At 32.9% G+C, this 19,788-nt stretch overlaps 5 non-coding genes across 5 annotated transcripts; all 5 read right to left on the bottom strand.

The window, feature by feature from the left end:
- Window positions 1–3,163: 3,163 nt before the first annotated feature.
- TRNAQ-CUG (transfer RNA glutamine (anticodon CUG)) lies at window positions 3,164–3,235 on the bottom strand. The gene has a single exon. It is a non-coding gene; the product is annotated as a tRNA-Gln (tRNA).
- Window positions 3,236–5,048: 1,813 nt separating this feature from the next.
- TRNAQ-UUG (transfer RNA glutamine (anticodon UUG)) lies at window positions 5,049–5,120 on the bottom strand. Its single transcript has one exon. It is a non-coding gene; the product is annotated as a tRNA-Gln (tRNA).
- Window positions 5,121–10,405: 5,285 nt separating this feature from the next.
- Window positions 10,406–10,477, bottom strand: TRNAQ-CUG (transfer RNA glutamine (anticodon CUG)). Its single transcript has one exon. It is a non-coding gene; the product is annotated as a tRNA-Gln (tRNA).
- Window positions 10,478–12,291: 1,814 nt separating this feature from the next.
- Window positions 12,292–12,363, bottom strand: TRNAQ-CUG (transfer RNA glutamine (anticodon CUG)). The gene has a single exon. It is a non-coding gene; the product is annotated as a tRNA-Gln (tRNA).
- A 1,815-nt stretch (window positions 12,364–14,178) lies between these two features.
- On the bottom strand, window positions 14,179–14,250 carry TRNAQ-CUG (transfer RNA glutamine (anticodon CUG)). The gene has a single exon. It is a non-coding gene; the product is annotated as a tRNA-Gln (tRNA).
- Window positions 14,251–19,788: the final 5,538 nt, after the last annotated feature.

Below are 19,788 nucleotides of genomic sequence, written 5' to 3'. Positions count from 1 at the left end.
CAACTGTTTAGGTACTATACAGAGCAGTGCAGCCATGATATAGATGTGATATATAGCCAGTTAATAAGGATTAATTACCCTTAGATAATTAATGTGAACAAGGGGTCGCGGATTATAGGCAACCCTTAGGATTTACATTTAGTTATACTTGTGTGATACGGATCGTTCCCCTTATACCCATTGAATATTAACGAAGTAGTACATCCCATTTGCCAACACCAATTAAAAATTATACACTAAGATTGAGACATGTGCAAGATGGTTCCAATTTAACCTATTAACATCATTGGGGCACGGCATTATATGGATATGATTTAGTTGAAACATTCGCTGTACACACGGGACATGTTATGCGCTGATTTTTAATTAGCGGCATATACAGACCCGTAATACAATTACATTCATTGGGTAGGGCTTTGTAAATTGCTACCATAAGGTCATACATATAGATTCCTAATTACCGGCATACACAGACCTGCAGTACAATTATACCCACTGATCAGGGCTGTGTAATTAGGGCTGTGGAAATCATTATTATAAGGTCACACATATTGGACCAATATAGCAATTCAGGGTGCCCTGTTAGTAACATTAACAGGTCCATATTACAAATCCATGGATATGTTTCAATTTAAACATCGGCCATGCACATGGGGCACGTCTTGTGTTGATTTTTAATTAACGGTATACACAGACCTGCAGTATAATTATATTGACTGACCAGGGCTGTGCAAATTGCTATAGTAAAGTCACACGTATTCAAACTGATATAGCAATCTGGCGATGCCCATTTAGCAAAACCAATAGGTGCATATCGTAAACCCATTACCACTGCGGCTCCTAATAGACACGGAGCTTACAACTCTGGAGGTTATATATTTTGGGTTCACAAGTTAATGAACATGAGTGCAGTGGCAATTAAAAAGTAAAGTAATTTACACTGTATGGTGAGTTAGGGAATTATCAATTACTTCTGTTTACACGAGCAAGAACTGTAACAACTGTATGAGGGGATAAGCAATATAGCTATCACGTGTCCAGACTTCATTCCAGATATAATAACTATTGTAGTATTCATGGGGAATCTGGATACGGGGAATACCAGTAGCTGCTTGTAATAATTAATCAGGTCCATATTACAAATCCATGGATATGTTTCAATATAAACATCGGCCATACACATGGGGCACGTCTTGTGTTGATTTTTAATTAACGGTATACACAGACTTGCAGTACAATTATATTCACTGATCAGGTGCTGTGCAAATTGCTACAGTAAAGTCACACGTATTCAAACTGATATAGCAATCTGGCGATGCCCCTTTAGTAAAACCAATAGGTTCATATTGTAAACCTACTACCACTGCGGCTCCTAATAGACACGGAGCTTACAACTCTGGAGGTTATATATTTTGGGTTCACAAGTTAATGAACATGAGTGCAGTGGCAATTAAAAAGTAAAGTAATTTACACTGTATGGTGAGTTAGGGAATTATCAATAACTTCTGTTGACACGAGCATGAACTGTAACAACTGTATGAGGGGATAAGCAATAAAGCTATCACGTGTCCAGACTTTATTCCAGATATAATAATTATTGTAGTATTCATGGGGAATCTGGATATGGGGAATACCAGTAGCTGCTTGTAATAATTAATAGCAACTGGCTCAGATAGCCACAATACCAGTGGCAATATTTGTAATAAATAAGGGAATTAATGATGGTTGCAGGGTTTTTCTAGAGTGTCCTTTAAAAATACTTATTGTTTTGACATTATTCACAGTATCAGGACCTTAGATACCCCCCCTTTTTGCCATCCATGTGAGAAGTTCATGTTATCCAATCCTACATACAGTTATTATACTACATCTATTGCTCTCCAATTGAAAATCTATGATATAAATAAATGAAGCAGAAAATTCAGGCACAGTGAATCAGCTTTTATTCTGTTTATAATATTGAATTTATTCATTAAATTCACACAAATCCATAAAACACACTTTTTCCATTTATGTTTCTCAATTGCTAACAATTTTTAAGATAGTATTAATAAAAGTTAGATTTTAACATGATATGTTCACAATAAGAGTAAATGTAAAATCTCTTCTTCTTTTCTAAGTGCGCCAACAAAAGAGACAATCTTTTTCTGTCCTGTGTTGTTATGTATAAAAAAGAAAAGTTTTTGTCAATCAAGGACTTAAACTGAAGGTACTAAAATAAAACTGTTCCCACTGAGATTTGAACTCAATTTACTGGATTCAGAGTACAGAGTGCTAACCATAACACCATGGAATCTCCCTTCTAATAACACATATAAAACTTTCTCTCAGAGTGTAAGATCTTAATTTCTACAAGATACAGAAATATTCATTCAGAGAGATATGTACTACATTGTATTTACAAATAAAACCATTAGGACCTACCAATTTGTATATACAGATTATTGGTTTCAGAGTCCAGAATTGTTAACAGTACACCATGAAAGCTCATTCATATGGTGGCATGTAAAAAAAATTCTCACAGTGTAAGATTCTTAGAGGTTACATTTTATTGGAATTATATTACCGATAAACCTGTCTCTCAGTGTGTATGATTCTTAATTTATGCAATTTATAGATATTTTCTTTCTCGGAGATATGAACTGCATAATACTTACAAAAAACAATAGGACCTACCAAGATGTGAATACAAATCATGGATTCAGAGTCCAAAATGGTTACAAATACACCAGGAAACCTCATTCATGAGGAAGCATTTAAACAGATTTTATTAGAATGTACTCTCAGAGAAATATAAACTGAACGGTACTTACAAAAAACCAATAGGACCTACCAAGATTTAAATACAGATCACTGGATTCAAAGATCAGAGTGGTTACCAATACACCAAGAAACCTCATTCACGAGGGAGAGATAAACATTTTTTTCTAAATTGTTAGATTCTTAGAAGACACATTTTATTGCAATTATTGTACATATATTTACATCAACGCTTATTTGGGTTATATAGTAAAATTCATATAATTACATACATTTCTATAACTACCTTTTTTAGCTTTTTGTACATATTTACAAAAATCAGTGATTTAAAAAATGATTATATGTATGAAAAAGAAGACTTTCTGTCAATCAAGAACTTAAACTGAAGGTACTAAAACATATCAGGTCACACCGAGATTTGAACTCGGATCGCTGGATTCAGAGTCCAGAGTGCTAACCATTACACCATGGAACCTCTCTTCTAACACCACATATACAACTTTCTCTTAGAGTGTGAGATCTTATTTTCTACAAGTTACAGGAATAATAATCATAGAGATAAGTATTACATTGTATTTACAAAAAAAGCCATTAGGACCTACCAAATTTTTATACAGATTATAGGTTTCAGAGTCCAGAATTGTTAACAGTACACAATGAAACCTCATTCATATGGTAGCATGTACATTTTATTGTCAGAGTATAAGATTCTTAGTGGATACATTTTATTGGAATTAAATGACAGATAAACCTGTCTCTCAGTGTGTAAGATTCTTAATTTATGCAATTTATAGATATTTTCTTTCTCAGAGATATTAACTGTATTGTACTTACAACAAAACCAATAGAACCTACCAAGATGTAAATATAGATCATGGATTCAGAGTCCAAAATGTTTATCAATACACCATGAAACCTCATCCATTAGGGAGCATCAAAATATTTTTATAAGAATGTACTCTCAGAGAGATATGAACTGAATGGTACTTACAAAAAACCAATAGGACCTACCAAGATTTAAATACAGATCACTGTATTTAAAGATCAGAGTGGAGTGGTTACCAATACACCAAGAAACCACATTCATTAGGGAACATCTAAACATTTTTTTCTAAAATGTTAGATTCTTAGAAGACACATTTTATTGAAGTTATTGTACATATATTAACATCAATGCTTATTTGGATTACACAGTAAAATTCATATAATGACAAACATTTCTATAACTACCTTTTTTTTAGATTTTAGTACATATTTACAATAATCAGTGATTTAAAAAATGTATTATATGTATAAAAAAAAGTTTTTATCAATCAAGGACTTAAACTGAAGGTACTAAAATGCACCTGTTCCCACCGAGATTTGAACTCAATTTACTGGATTCAGAGTACAGAGTGCTAACCATAACACCATGGAATCTCCCTTCTAATAACACATATAAAACTTTCTCTCAGAGTGTAAGATCTTAATTTCTACAAGATACAGAAATATTCATTCAGAGAGATATGTACTACATTGTATTTACAAATAAAACCATTAGGACCTACCAATTTGTATATACAGATTATTGGTTTCAGAGTCCAGAATTGTTAACAGTACACCATGAAAGCTCATTCATATGGTGGCATGTAAAAATTTTTCTCACAGTATAAGATTCTTAGAGGTTACATTTTATTGGAATTATATTACAGATAAACCTGTCTCTCAGTGTGTATGATTCTTAATTTATGCAATTTATAGATATTTTCTTTCTCAGAGATATGAACTGCATAATACTTACAAAAAAACAATAGGACCTACCAAGATGTAAATACAAATCATGGATTCAGAGTCCAAAATGGTTACAAATACACCAGGAAACCTCATTCATGAGGAAGCATTTAAACAGTTTTTATTAGAATGTACTCTCAGAGAAATATGAACTGAACGGTACTTACAAAAAACCAATAGGACCTACCAAGATTTAAATACAGATCACTGGATTCAAAGATCAGAGTGGTTACCGATACACCAAGAAACCTCATTCATGAGGGAGAGCTAAACATTTTTTTCTAAACTGTTAGATTCTTAGAAGACACATTTTATTGCAATTATTGTACATATATTTACATCAACGCTTATTTGGGTTATATAGTAAAATTCATATAATTACATACATTTCTATAACTACCTTTTTTAGCTTTTCGTACAAATTTACAAAAATCAGTGATTTAAAAAAATTATTATATGTTTGAAAAAGAAGACTTTCTGTCAATCAGGAACTTAAATTGAAGGTACTAAAACACATCAGGTCCCACTGAGAGTTGAACTCGGATCTCTGGATTCAAAGTCCAGAGTGCTAACCATTACACCATGGAACCTCTCTTCTAACACCACATATATAAATTTCTCTTAGAGTGTGAGATCTTATTTTCTACAAGTTACAGGAATAATAATCAGAGAGATAAGTATTACATTGTATTTACAAAAAAAGCCATTAGGACCTACCAAATTTTGATACAGATTATAGGTTTCAGAGTCCAGAATTGTTAACAGTACACAATGAAACCTCATTCATATGGTAGCATGTAAATTTTTGGTCAGAGTATAAGATTCTTAGTGGATACATTTTATTGGAATTAAATGACAGATAAACCTGTCTCTCAGTGTGTAAGAGTCTTAATTTATGCAATTTATAGATATTTTCTTTCTCAGAGATATTAACTGTATTGTACTTACAACAAAACCAATAGAACCTACCAAGATGTAAATATAGATCATGGATTCAGAGTCCAAAATGTTTACCAATACACCATGAAACCTCATCCATTAGGGAGCATCTAAATATTTTTATAAGAATGTACTCTCAGAGAGATATGAACTGAATGGTACTTACAAAAAACCAATAGGACCGACCAAGATTTAAATACAGATCACTGTATTCAAAGATCAAAGTGGAGTGGTTACCAATACACCAAGAAACCACATTCATTAGGGAACATCTAAACATTTTTTTCTAAAATGTTAGATTCTTAGAAGACACATTTTATTGAAGTTATTGTACATATATTAACATCAATGCTTATTTGGATTACACAGTAAAATTCATATAATGACAAACATTTCTATAACTACCTTTTTTTTAGATTTTAGTACATATTTACAATAATCAGTGATTTAAAAAAAAATTATTATATGTATAAAAAAAAAGTTTTTATCAATCAAGGACTTGGATTGGACACTCTTTATTATGTGTAGCAAAATAGACAATATAATCAGAATAGTTATTTTAACAGCGAATCAGTTGTAGCAAAGATGGGATGGAGAGGTTTTTTCATAGGCACTTTTCCTCCAACTTATAAGGGTTACAACATTTTAAATGTATGATCAAAGGAGGAAACATCCCCCCATATAATATAATATATATAGAACTCGAGGATGGCATTAATAATATATGACACATATACAAATTAGTTGCAGCATGCTTCTATATGTTTGGTCACTATCACACGTTTTTCACTCAATTTTATTTATTAATACATTTTTTCACATTTGACACTAATGATGTCATTCACGTTTTTCTTCTTTTTAGAGCATCCTAGTTTATCACGTATTTCCAATAATTTTAATGTATACATTTTCCCCTTATTATATACACTTCAGCTTCACTTTTCAAAACTTCACACTCATTTTCACTATTAAAATTATTAAAATTATTAATATTATTCATCTCACAGGAAACTCATCTTTCCTTATCACATCACATACATAATCACATTCATTTTCTTTTACTTTATTCACCACATATTTTTATTATATGTAAATACAATATTTTAATACTATATAAATTTAACTTCTGATCTGGTACAACATAAGAATCACGATTCAGCATATCACAGTTCTCTTAACATCATATATATTATATTCCATTTGAATGCATATAGTGAGCTGGTGGGAACCACCGAAGGGGTCTCCTCCCAATCCATCTTTTCTTTGTCATTTTAATTATCTCTCATAATAACAAGACCAGAAGCCACATCTAAGTGAGAAGAAACTACATTTAAATCTAAGAATCTAGTTTCTACGAGGCTTCAATGTACTTATACAGATTTACAAGAATTACGTCAATACAGACCAGTGATTGGCCTAGACCTACCATGTGACTCAGGACGAGTTACTTTGCGTTCCATCTGGATTGTAATCAAACAAGGAATGCGGTCCATTACAATCTAAGACGGCCAATAGACCATGTGGTGCGAATTATGATCAGGGATTGGTGGGACGTTTTGTTAAAAACATCCCGGAACGGGCAATCGGGTTTGCCTGGTTAAAGCAATTGCGAAACGTGCACGTCGGCGTTTCAGAGCGGTGCTGACAAGCCTGCTCACACTGATCACAGTGCAGTGAAAAAATGCTCGAATAATTAGAAAAAGGATAGATGAGAGATTAGAGATGGATGTTAATAGTAGGATTTAATGTTATGTAGGGAGTATATAAATGCAGCAACTGTTTAGGTACTATACAGAGCAGTGCAGCCATGATATAGATGTGATATATAGCCAGTTAATAAGGATTAATTACCCTTAGATAATTAATGTGAACAAGGGGTCGCGGATTATAGGCAACCCTTAGGATTTACATTTAGTTATACTTGTGTGATACGGATCGTTCCCCTTATACCCATTGAATATTAACGAAGTAGTACATCCCATTTGCCAACACCAATTAAAAATTATACACTAAGATTGAGACATGTGCAAGATGGTTCCAATTTAACCTATTAACATCATTGGGGCACGGCATTATATGGATATGATTTAGTTGAAACATTCGCTGTACACACGGGACATGTCATGCGCTGATTTTTAATTAGCGGCATATACAGACCCGTAATACAATTACATTCATTGGGTAGGGCTTTGTAAATTGCTACCATAAGGTCACACATATAGATTCCTAATTACCGGCATACACAGACCTGCAGTACAATTATACCCACTGATCAGGGCTGTGTAATTAGGGCTGTGGAAATCATTATTATAAGGTCACACATATTGGACCAATATAGCAATTCAGGGTGCCCTGTTAGTAACATTAACAGGTCCATATTACAAATCCATGGATATGTTTCAATTTAAACATCGGCCATGCACATGGGGCACGTCTTGTGTTGATTTTTAATTAACGGTATACACAGACCTGCAGTATAATTATATTGACTGACCAGGGCTGTGCAAATTGCTATAGTAAAGTCACACGTATTCAAACTGATATAGCAATCTGGCGATGCCCATTTAGCAAAACCAATAGGTGCATATCGTAAACCCATTACCACTGCGGCTCCTAATAGACACGGAGCTTACAACTCTGGAGGTTATATATTTTGGGTTCACAAGTTAATGAACATGAGTGCAGTGGCAATTAAAAAGTAAAGTAATTTACACTGTATGGTGAGTTAGGGAATTATCAATTACTTCTGTTTACACGAGCAAGAACTGTAACAACTGTATGAGGGGATAAGCAATATAGCTATCACGTGTCCAGACTTCATTCCAGATATAATAACTATTGTAGTATTCATGGGGAATCTGGATACGGGGAATACCAGTAGCTGCTTGTAATAATTAATCAGGTCCATATTACAAATCCATGGATATGTTTCAATATAAACATCGGCCATACACATGGGGCACGTCTTGTGTTGATTTTTAATTAACGGTATACACAGACTTGCAGTACAATTATATTCACTGATCAGGTGCTGTGCAAATTGCTACAGTAAAGTCACACGTATTCAAACTGATTTAGCAATCTGGCGATGCCCCTTTAGTAAAACCAATAGGTTCATATTGTAAACCTACTACCACTGCGGCTCCTAATAGACACGGAGCTTACAACTCTGGAGGTTATATATTTTGGGTTCACAAGTTAATGAACATGAGTGCAGTGGCAATTAAAAAGTAAAGTAATTTACACTGTATGGTGAGTTAGGGAATTATCAATAACTTCTGTTGACACGAGCATGAACTGTAACAACTGTATGAGGGGATAAGCAATAAAGCTATCACGTGTCCAGACTTTATTCCAGATATAATAATTATTGTAGTATTCATGGGGAATCTGGATATGGGGAATACCAGTAGCTGCTTGTAATAATTAATAGCAACTGGCTCAGATAGCCACAATACCAGTGGCAATATTTGTAATAAATAAGGGAATTAATGATGGTTGCAGGGTTTTTCTAGAGTGTCCTTTAAAAATACTTATTGTTTTGACATTATTCACAGTATCAGGACCTTAGATACCCCCCCTTTTTGCCATCCATGTGAGAAGTTCATGTTATCCAATCCTACATACAGTTATTATACTACATCTATTGCTCTCCAATTGAAAATCTATGATATAAATAAATGAAGCAGAAAATTCAGGCACAGTGAATCAGCTTTTATTCTGTTTATAATATTGAATTTATTCATTAAATTCACACAAATCCATAAAACACACTTTTTCCATTTATGTTTCTCAATTGCTAACAATTTTTAAGATAGTATTAATAAAAGTTAGATTTTAACATGATATGTTCACAATAAGAGTAAATGTAAAATCTCTTCTTCTTTTCTAAGTGCGCCAACAAAAGAGACAATCTTTTTCTGTCCTGTGTTGTTATGTATAAAAAAGAAAAGTTTTTGTCAATCAAGGACTTAAACTGAAGGTACTAAAATAAAACTGTTCCCACTGAGATTTGAACTCAATTTACTGGATTCAGAGTACAGAGTGCTAACCATAACACCATGGAATCTCCCTTCTAATAACACATATAAAACTTTCTCTCAGAGTGTAAGATCTTAATTTCTACAAGATACAGAAATATTCATTCAGAGAGATATGTACTACATTGTATTTACAAATAAAACCATTAGGACCTACCAATTTGTATATACAGATTATTGGTTTCAGAGTCCAGAATTGTTAACAGTACACCATGAAAGCTCATTCATATGGTGGCATGTAAAAAAAATTCTCACAGTGTAAGATTCTTAGAGGTTACATTTTATTGGAATTATATTACCGATAAACCTGTCTCTCAGTGTGTATGATTCTTAATTTATGCAATTTATAGATATTTTCTTTCTCAGAGATATGAACTGCATAATACTTACAAAAAACAATAGGACCTACCAAGATGTGAATACAAATCATGGATTCAGAGTCCAAAATGGTTACAAATACACCAGGAAACCTCATTCATGAGGAAGCATTTAAACAGATTTTATTAGAATGTACTCTCAGAGAAATATAAACTGAACGGTACTTACAAAAAACCAATAGGACCTACCAAGATTTAAATACAGATCACTGGATTCAAAGATCAGAGTGGTTACCAATACACCAAGAAACCTCATTCACGAGGGAGAGATAAACATTTTTTTCTAAATTGTTAGATTCTTAGAAGACACATTTTATTGCAATTATTGTACATATATTTACATCAACGCTTATTTGGGTTATATAGTAAAATTCATATAATTACATACATTTCTATAACTACCTTTTTTAGCTTTTTGTACATATTTACAAAAATCAGTGATTTAAAAAATGATTATATGTATGAAAAAGAAGACTTTCTGTCAATCAAGAACTTAAACTGAAGGTACTAAAACATATCAGGTCCCACCGAGATTTGAACTCGGATCGCTGGATTCAGAGTCCAGAGTGCTAACCATTACACCATGGAACCTCTCTTCTAACACCACATATACAACTTTCTCTTAGAGTGTGAGATCTTATTTTCTACAAGTTACAGGAATAATAATCATAGAGATAAGTATTACATTGTATTTACAAAAAAAGCCATTAGGACCTACCAAATTTTTATACAGATTATAGGTTTCAGAGTCCAGAATTGTTAACAGTACACAATGAAACCTCATTCATATGGTAGCATGTACATTTTATTGTCAGAGTATAAGATTCTTAGTGGATACATTTTATTGGAATTAAATGACAGATAAACCTGTCTCTCAGTGTGTAAGATTCTTAATTTATGCAATTTATAGATATTTTCTTTCTCAGAGATATTAACTGTATTGTACTTACAACAAAACCAATAGAACCTACCAAGATGTAAATATAGATCATGGATTCAGAGTCCAAAATGTTTATCAATACACCATGAAACCTCATCCATTAGGGAGCATCAAAATATTTTTATAAGAATGTACTCTCAGAGAGATATGAACTGAATGGTACTTACAAAAAACCAATAGGACCTACCAAGATTTAAATACAGATCACTGTATTTAAAGATCAGAGTGGAGTGGTTACCAATACACCAAGAAACCACATTCATTAGGGAACATCTAAACATTTTTTTCTAAAATGTTAGATTCTTAGAAGACACATTTTATTGAAGTTATTGTACATATATTAACATCAATGCTTATTTGGATTACACAGTAAAATTCATATAATGACAAACATTTCTATAACTACCTTTTTTTTTAGATTTTAGTACATATTTACAATAATCAGTGATTTAAAAAATGTATTATATGTATAAAAAAAAGTTTTTATCAATCAAGGACTTAAACTGAAGGTACTAAAATGCACCTGTTCCCACCGAGATTTGAACTCAATTTACTGGATTCAGAGTACAGACTGCTAACCATAACACCATGGAATCTCCCTTCTAATAACACATATAAAACTTTCTCTCAGAGTGTAAGATCTTAATTTCTACAAGATACAAAAATATTCATTCAGAGAGATATGTACTACATTGTATTTACAAATAAAACCATTAGGACCTACCAATTTGTATATACAGATTATTGGTTTCAGAGTCCAGAATTGTTAACAGTACACCATGAAAGCTCATTCATATGGTGGCATGTAAAAATTTTTCTCACAGTATAAGATTCTTAGAGGTTACATTTTATTGGAATTATATTACAGATAAACCTGTCTCTCAGTGTGTATGATTCTTAATTTATGCAATTTATAGATATTTTCTTTCTCAGAGATATGAACTGCATAATACTTACAAAAAAACAATAGGACCTACCAAGATGTAAATACAAATCATGGATTCAGAGTCCAAAATGGTTACAAATACACCAGGAAACCTCATTCATGAGGAAGCATTTAAACAGTTTTTATTAGAATGTACTCTCAGAGAAATATAAACTGAACGGTACTTACAAAAACCAATAGGACCTACCAAGATTTAAATACAGATCACTGGATTCAAAGATCAGAGTGGTTACCAATACACCAAGAAACCTCATTCACGAGGGAGAGCTAAACATTTTTTTCTAAATTGTTAGATTCTTAGAAGACACATTTTATTGCAATTATTGTACATATATTTACATCAACGCTTATTTGGGTTATATAGTAAAATTCATATAATTACATACATTTCTATAACTACCTTTTTTAGCTTTTTGTACATATTTACAAAAAATCAGTGATTTAAAAAAATTATTATATGTATGAAAAAGAAGACTTTCTGTCAATCAAGAACTTAAACTGAAGGTACTAAAACATATCATGTCCCACCGAGATTTGAACTCGGATCGCTGGATTCAGAGTCCAGAGTGCTAACCATTACACCATGGAACCTCTCTTCTAACACCCCATATACAACTTTCTCTTAGAGTGTGAGATCTTATTTTCTACAAGTTACAGGAATAATAATCATAGAGATAAGTATTACATTGTATTTACAAAAAAAGCCATTAGGACCTACCAAATTTTTATACAGATTATAGGTTTCAGAGTCCAGAATTGTTAACAGTACACAATGAAACCTCATTCATATGGTAGCATGTACATTTTATTGTCAGAGTATAAGATTCTTAGTGGATACATTTTATTGGAATTAAATGACAGATAAACCTGTCTCTCAGTGTGTAAGATTCTTAATTTATGCAATTTATAGATATTTTCTTTCTCAGAGATATTAACTGTATTGTACTTACAACAAAACCAATAGGACCTACCAAGATGTAAATATAGATCATGGATTCAGAGTCCAAAATGTTTATCAATACACCATGAAACCTCATCCATTAGGGAGCATCTAAATATTTTTATAAGAATGTACTCTCAGAGAGATATGAACTGAATGGTACTTACAAAAAACCAATAGGACCTACCAAGATTTAAATACAGATCACTGTATTCAAAGATCAGAGTGGAGTGGTTACCAATACACCAAGAAACCACATTCATTAGGGAACATCTAAACATTTTTTTCTAAAATGTTAGATTCTTAGAAGACACATTTTATTGCAATTATTGTACATATATTAACATCAATGCTTATTTGGATTACACAGTAAAATTCATATAATTACAAACATTTCTATAACTACCTTTTTTTAGATTTTAATACATATTTGCAACAATCAGTGATTTAAAAAATGTATTATATGTATAAAAAAGAAAAGTTTTTATCAATCAAGGACTTAAACTGAAGGTACTAAAATGCACCTGTTCCCACCGAGATTTGAACTTAATTTACTGGATTCAGAGTACAGAGTTCTAACCATAACACCATGGAATCTCCCTTTTAATAACACATATAAAACTTTCTCTCAGAGTGTAAGATCTTAATTTCTACAAGATACAGAAATATTCATTCAGAGAGATATGTACTACATTGTATTTACAAATAAAACCATTAGGACCTACCAATTTGTATATACAGATTATTGGTTTCAGAGTCCAGAAATGTTAACTGTACACCATGAAAGCTCATTCATATGGTGGCATGTAAAAAATTTTCTCACAGTGTAAGATTCTTAGAGGTTACATTTTATTGGAATTATATTACAGATAAACCTGTCTCTCAGTGTGTATGATTCTTAATTTATGCAATTTATAGATATTTTCTTTCTCAGAGATATGAACTGCATAATACTTACAAAAAAACAATAGGACCTACCAAGATGTAAATACAAATCATGGATTCAGAGTCCAAAATGGTTACAAATACACCAGGAAACCTCATTCATGAGGAAGCATTTAAACAGTTTTTATTAGAATGTACTCTCAGAGAAATATAAACTGAACGGTACTTACAAAAAACCAATAGGACCTACCAAGATTTAAATACAGATCACTGGATTCAAAGATCAGAGTGGTTACCAATACACCAAGAAACCTCATTCACGAGGGAGAGCTAAACATTTTTTTCTAAATTGTTAGATTCTTAGAAGACACATTTTATTGCAATTATTGTACATATATTTACATCAACGCTTATTTGGGTTATATAGTAAAATTCATATAATTACATACATTTCTATAACTACCTTTTTTAGCTTTTCGTACATATTTACAAAAATCAGTGATTTAAAAAAATGATTATATGTATGAAAAAGAAGACTTTCTGTCAATCAGGAACTTAAACTGAAGGTACTAAAACACATCAGGTCCCACCGAGATTTGAACTCAGATCTCTGGATTCAGAGTCCAGAGTGCTAACCATTACACCATGGAACCTCTCTTCTAACACCAAATATACAACTTACTCTTAGAGTGTGAGATCTTATTTTCTACAAGTTACAGGAATAATAATCAGAGAGATAAGTATTACATTGTATTTACAAAAAAAAGCCATTAGGACCTACCAAATTTTGATACAGTTTATAGGTTTCAGAGTCTAGAATTGTTAACAGTACACAATAAAACCTCATTCATATGGTAGCATGTACATTTTTTTGTCAGAGTATAAGATTCTTAGTGGATACATTTTATTGGAATTAAATGACAGATAAACCTGTCTCTCAGTGTGTAAGATTCTTAATTTATGCAATTTATAGATATTTTCTTTCTCAGAGATATTAACTGTATTGTACTTACAACAAAACCAATAGAACCTACCAAGATGTAAATATAGATCATGGATTCAGAGTCCAAAATGTTTACCAATACACCATGAAACCTCATCCATTAGGGAGCATCTAAATATTTTTTATAAGAATGTACTCTCAGAGAGATATGAACTGAATGGTACTTACAAAAAACCAATAGGACCTACCAAGATTTAAATACAGATCACTGTATTCAAAGATCAGAGTGGAGTGGTTACTAATACACCAAGAAACCACATTCATTAGGAACATCTAAAAAAAAATTCTAAAATGTGAGATTCTTAAAGAGACACATTTTATTGAAGTTATTGTACATATATTAACATCAATGCTTATTTGGATTACACAGTAAAATTCATATAATTACAAACATTTCTATAACTACCTTTTTTTTAGATTTTAGTACATATTTACAATAATCAGTGATTTAAAAAAAATGTATTATATGTATAAAAAAAAAGTTTTTATCAATCAAGGACTTGGATTGGACACTCTTTATTATGTGTAGCAAAATAGACAATATAATCAGAATAGTTATTTTAACAGCGAATCAGTTGTAGCAAAGATGGGATGGAGAGGTTTTTTCATAGGCACTTTTCCTCCAACTTATAAGGGTTACAACATTTTAAATGTATGATCAAAGGAGGAAACATCCCCCCATATAATATAATATATATAGAACTCGAGGATGGCATTAATAATATATGACACATATACAAATTAGTTGCAGCATGCTTCTATATGTTTGGTCACTATCACACGTTTTTCACTCAATTTTATTTATTAATAATTTTTTTCACATTTGACACTAATGATGTCATTCACGTTTCTCTTCTTTTTAGAGCATCCTAGTTTATCACGTATTTCCAATAATTTTAATGTATACATTTTCCCCTTATTATATACACTTCAGCTTCACTTTTCAAAACTTCACACTCATTTTCACTATTAAAATTATTAAAATTATTAATATTATTCATCTCACAGGAAACTCATCTTTCCTTATCACATCACATACATAATCACATTCATTTTCTTTTACTTTATTCACCACATATTTTTATTATATGTAAATACAATATTTTAATACTATATAAATTTAACTTCTGATCTGGTACAACATAAGAATCACGATTCAGCATATCACAGTTCTCTTAACATCATATATATTATATTCCATTTGATTGCATATAGTGAGCTGGTGGGAACCACCGAAGGGGTCTCCTCCCAATCCATCTTTTCTTTGTCATTTTAATTATCTCTCATAATAACAAGACCAGAAGCCACATCTAAGTGAGAAGAAACTACATTTAAATCTAAGAATCTAGTTTCTACGAGGCTTCAATGTACTTATACAGATTTACAAGAATTACATCAATACAGACCAGTGATTGGCCTAGACCTACCATGTGACTCAGGACGAGTTACTTTGCATTCCATCTGGATTGTAATCAAACAAGGAATGCGGTCCATTGCAATCTAATACGGCCAATAGACCATGTGGTGCAAATTATGATCAGGGATTGGTGGGACGTTTTGTTAAAAACATCCCGGAACGGGCAATCGGGTTTGCCTGGTTAAAGCAATTGCGAAACGTGCACGTCGGCGTTTCAGAGCGGTGCTGACAAGCCCGCTCACACTGATCACAGTGCAGTGAAAAAATGCTCGAATAATTAGAAAAAGGATAGATGAGAGATTAGAGATGGATGTTAATAGTAGGATTTAATGTTATGTAGGGAGTATATAAATGCAGCAACTGTTTAGGTACTATACAGAGCAGTGCAGCCATGATATAGATGTGATATATAGCCAGTTAATGAGGATTAATTACCCTTAGATAATTAATGTGAACAAGGGGTAGCGGATTATAGGCAACCCTTAGGATTTACATTTAGTTATACTTGTGTGATACGGATCGTTCCCCTTATACCCATTGAATATTAACGAAGTAGTACATCCCATTTGCCAACACCAATTAATAATTATACACTAAGATTGAGACATGTGCAAGATGGTTCCAATTTAACCTATTAACATCATTGGGGCACGGCATTATATGGATATGATTTAGTTGAAACATTCGCTGTACACACGGGACATGTCATGCGCTGATTTTTAATTAGCGGCATATACAGACCCGTAATACAATTACATTCATTGGGTAGGGCTTTGTAAATTGCTACCATAAGGTCACACATATAGATTCCTAATTACCGGCATACACAGACCTGCAGTACAATTATACCCACTGATCAGGGCTGTGTAATTAGGGCTGTGGAAATCATTATTATAAGGTCACACATATTGGACCAATATAGCAATTCAGGGTGCCCTGTTAGTAACATTAACAGGTCCATATTACAAATCCATGGATATGTTTCAATTTAAACATCGGCCATGCACATGGGGCACGTCTTGTGTTGATTTTTAATTAACGGTATACACAGACCTGCAGTATAATTATATTCACTGACCAGGGCTGTGCAAATTGCTATAGTAAAGTCACACGTATTTAAACTGATATAGCAATCTGGCGATGCCCCTTTAGCAAAACCAATAGGTTCATATCGTAAACCCATTACCACTGCGGCTCCTAATAGACACGGAGCTTACAACTCTGGAGGTTATATATTTTGGGTTCACAAGTTAATGAACATGAGTGCAGTGGCAATTAAAAAGTAAAGTAATTTACACTGTATGGTGAGTTAGGGAATTATCAATTACTTCTGTTTACACGAGCAAGAACTGTAACAACTGTATGAGGGGATAAGCAATATAGCTATCACATGTCCAGACTTCATTCCAGATATAATAACTATTGTAGTATTCATGGGGAATCTGGATACGGGGAATACCAGTAGCTGCTTGTAATAATTAATCAGGTCCATATTACAAATCCATGGATATGTTTCAATATAAACATCGGCCATACACATGGGGCACGTCTTGTGTTGATTTTTAATTAACGGTATACACAGACCTGCAGTACAATTATATTCACTGATCAGGTGCTGTGCAAATTGCTACAGTAAAGTCACACGTATTCAAACTGATATAGCAATCTGGCGATGCCCCTTTAGTAAAACCAATAGGTTCATATTGTAAACCTACTACCACTGCGGCTCCTAATAGACACGGAGCTTACAACTCTGGAGGTTATATATTTTGGGTTCACAAGTTAATGAACATGAGTGCAGTGGCAATTAAAAAGTAAAGTAATTTACACTGGCCCTCATTCCGAGTTGATCGCTCGGTAAAAATCTTCGCATCGCAGCGATTTTCCGCTTAATGCGCATGCGCAATGTTCGCACTGCGACTGCGCCAAGTAAATTTGCTATGTAATTAGGAATTTTACTCACGGCTTTTTCATCGGTCTGGCGATCGTAATGTGATTGACAGGAAATGGGTGTTACTGGGCGGAAACAGGCCGTTTTATGGGCGTGTGGGAAAAAACGCTACCGTTTCCGGAAAAAACGCAGGAGTGGCCGGAGAAACGGAGGAGTGTCTGGGCGAATGCTGGGTGTGTTTGTGACGTCAAACCAGGAACAACAAGCACTGAACTGATCGCAGATGGCGAGTAAGTCTGGAGCTACTCTGAAACTGCTACGAGGTGTGTAATCGCAATATTGCGAATACATCGTTCGCAATTTTAAGATGCTAAGATTCACTCCCAGTAGGCGGCGGCTTAGCGTGAGCAACTCTGCTAAAATCGCCTTGCGAGCGACCAACTCGGAATGAGGGCCACTGTATGGTGAGTTAGGGAATTATCAATAACTTCTGTTGACACGAGCATGAACTGTAACAACTGTATGAGGGGATAAGCAATATAGCTATCACGTGTCCAGACTTTATTCCAGATATAATAATTATTGTAGTATTCATGGGGAATCTGGATATGGGGAATACCAGTAGCTGCTTGTAATAATTAATAGCAACTGGCTCAGATAGCCACAATACCAGTGGCAATATTTGTAATAAATAAGGGAATTAATGATGGTTGCAGGGTTTTTCTAGAGTGTCCTTTAAAAATACTTATTGTTTTGACATTATTCACAGTATCAGGACCTTAGATACCCCCCTTTTTGCCATCCATGTGAGAAGTTCATGTTATCCAATCCTACATACAGTTATTATACTACATCCATTGCTCTCCAATTGAAAATCTATTATATAAATAAATGAAGCTGAAAATTCAGGCACAGTGAATCAGCTTTTATTCTGTTTATAATATTGAATTTATTCATTAAATTCACACAAATCCATAAAACACACTTTTTCCATTTATGTTTCTCAATTGTTAACAATTTTTAAGATAGTATTAATAAAAGTTAGATTTTAACATGATATGTTCACAATAAGAGTAAATGTAAAATCTCTTCTTCTTTTCTAAGTGCGCCAACAAAAGAGACAATCTTTTTCTGTCCTGTGTTGTTATGTATAAAAAAGAAAAGTTTTTGTCAATCAAGGACTTAAAATGAAGGTACTAAAATAAACCTGTTCCCACTGAGATTTGAACTGAATTTACTGGATTCAGAGTACAGAGTGCTAACCATAACACCATGGAACCTCCCTTCTAATAACACATATAAAACTTTCTCTCAGAGTGTAAGATCTTAATTTCTACAAGATACAGAAATATTCATTCAGAGAGATATGTACTACATTGTATTTACAAATAAAACCATTAGGACCTACCAATTTGTATATACAGATTATTGGTTTCAGAGTCCAGAATTGTTAACAGTACACCATGAAAGCTCATTCATATGGTGGCATGTAAAAAAATTTCTCACAGTGTAAGATTCTTAGAGGTTACATTTTATTGGAATTATATTACCGATAAACCTGTCTCTCAGTGTGTATGATTCTTAATTTATGCAATTTATAGATATTTTCTTTCTCAGAGATATGAACTGCATAATACTTACAAAAAAACAATAGGACCTACCAAGATGTGAATACAAATCATGGATTCAGAGTCCAAAATGGTTACAAATACACCAGGAAACCTCATTCATGAGTAAGCATTTAAACAGTTTTTATTAGAATGTACTCTCAGAGAAATATAAACTGAACGGTACTTACAAAAAACCAATAGGACCTACCAAGATTTAAATACAGATCACTGGATTCAAAGATCAGAGTGGTTACCAATACACCAAGAAAC

The sequence above is a fragment of the Pseudophryne corroboree genome, chromosome 11, assembly GCF_028390025.1.
Source record: "Pseudophryne corroboree isolate aPseCor3 chromosome 11, aPseCor3.hap2, whole genome shotgun sequence".
NCBI classification, from domain to species: Eukaryota; Metazoa; Chordata; class Amphibia; order Anura; family Myobatrachidae; genus Pseudophryne; species Pseudophryne corroboree.
The sequence above is the reverse complement of the archived record's forward strand: the minus strand, read 5'-3'. Positions and strand labels throughout refer to the sequence as shown.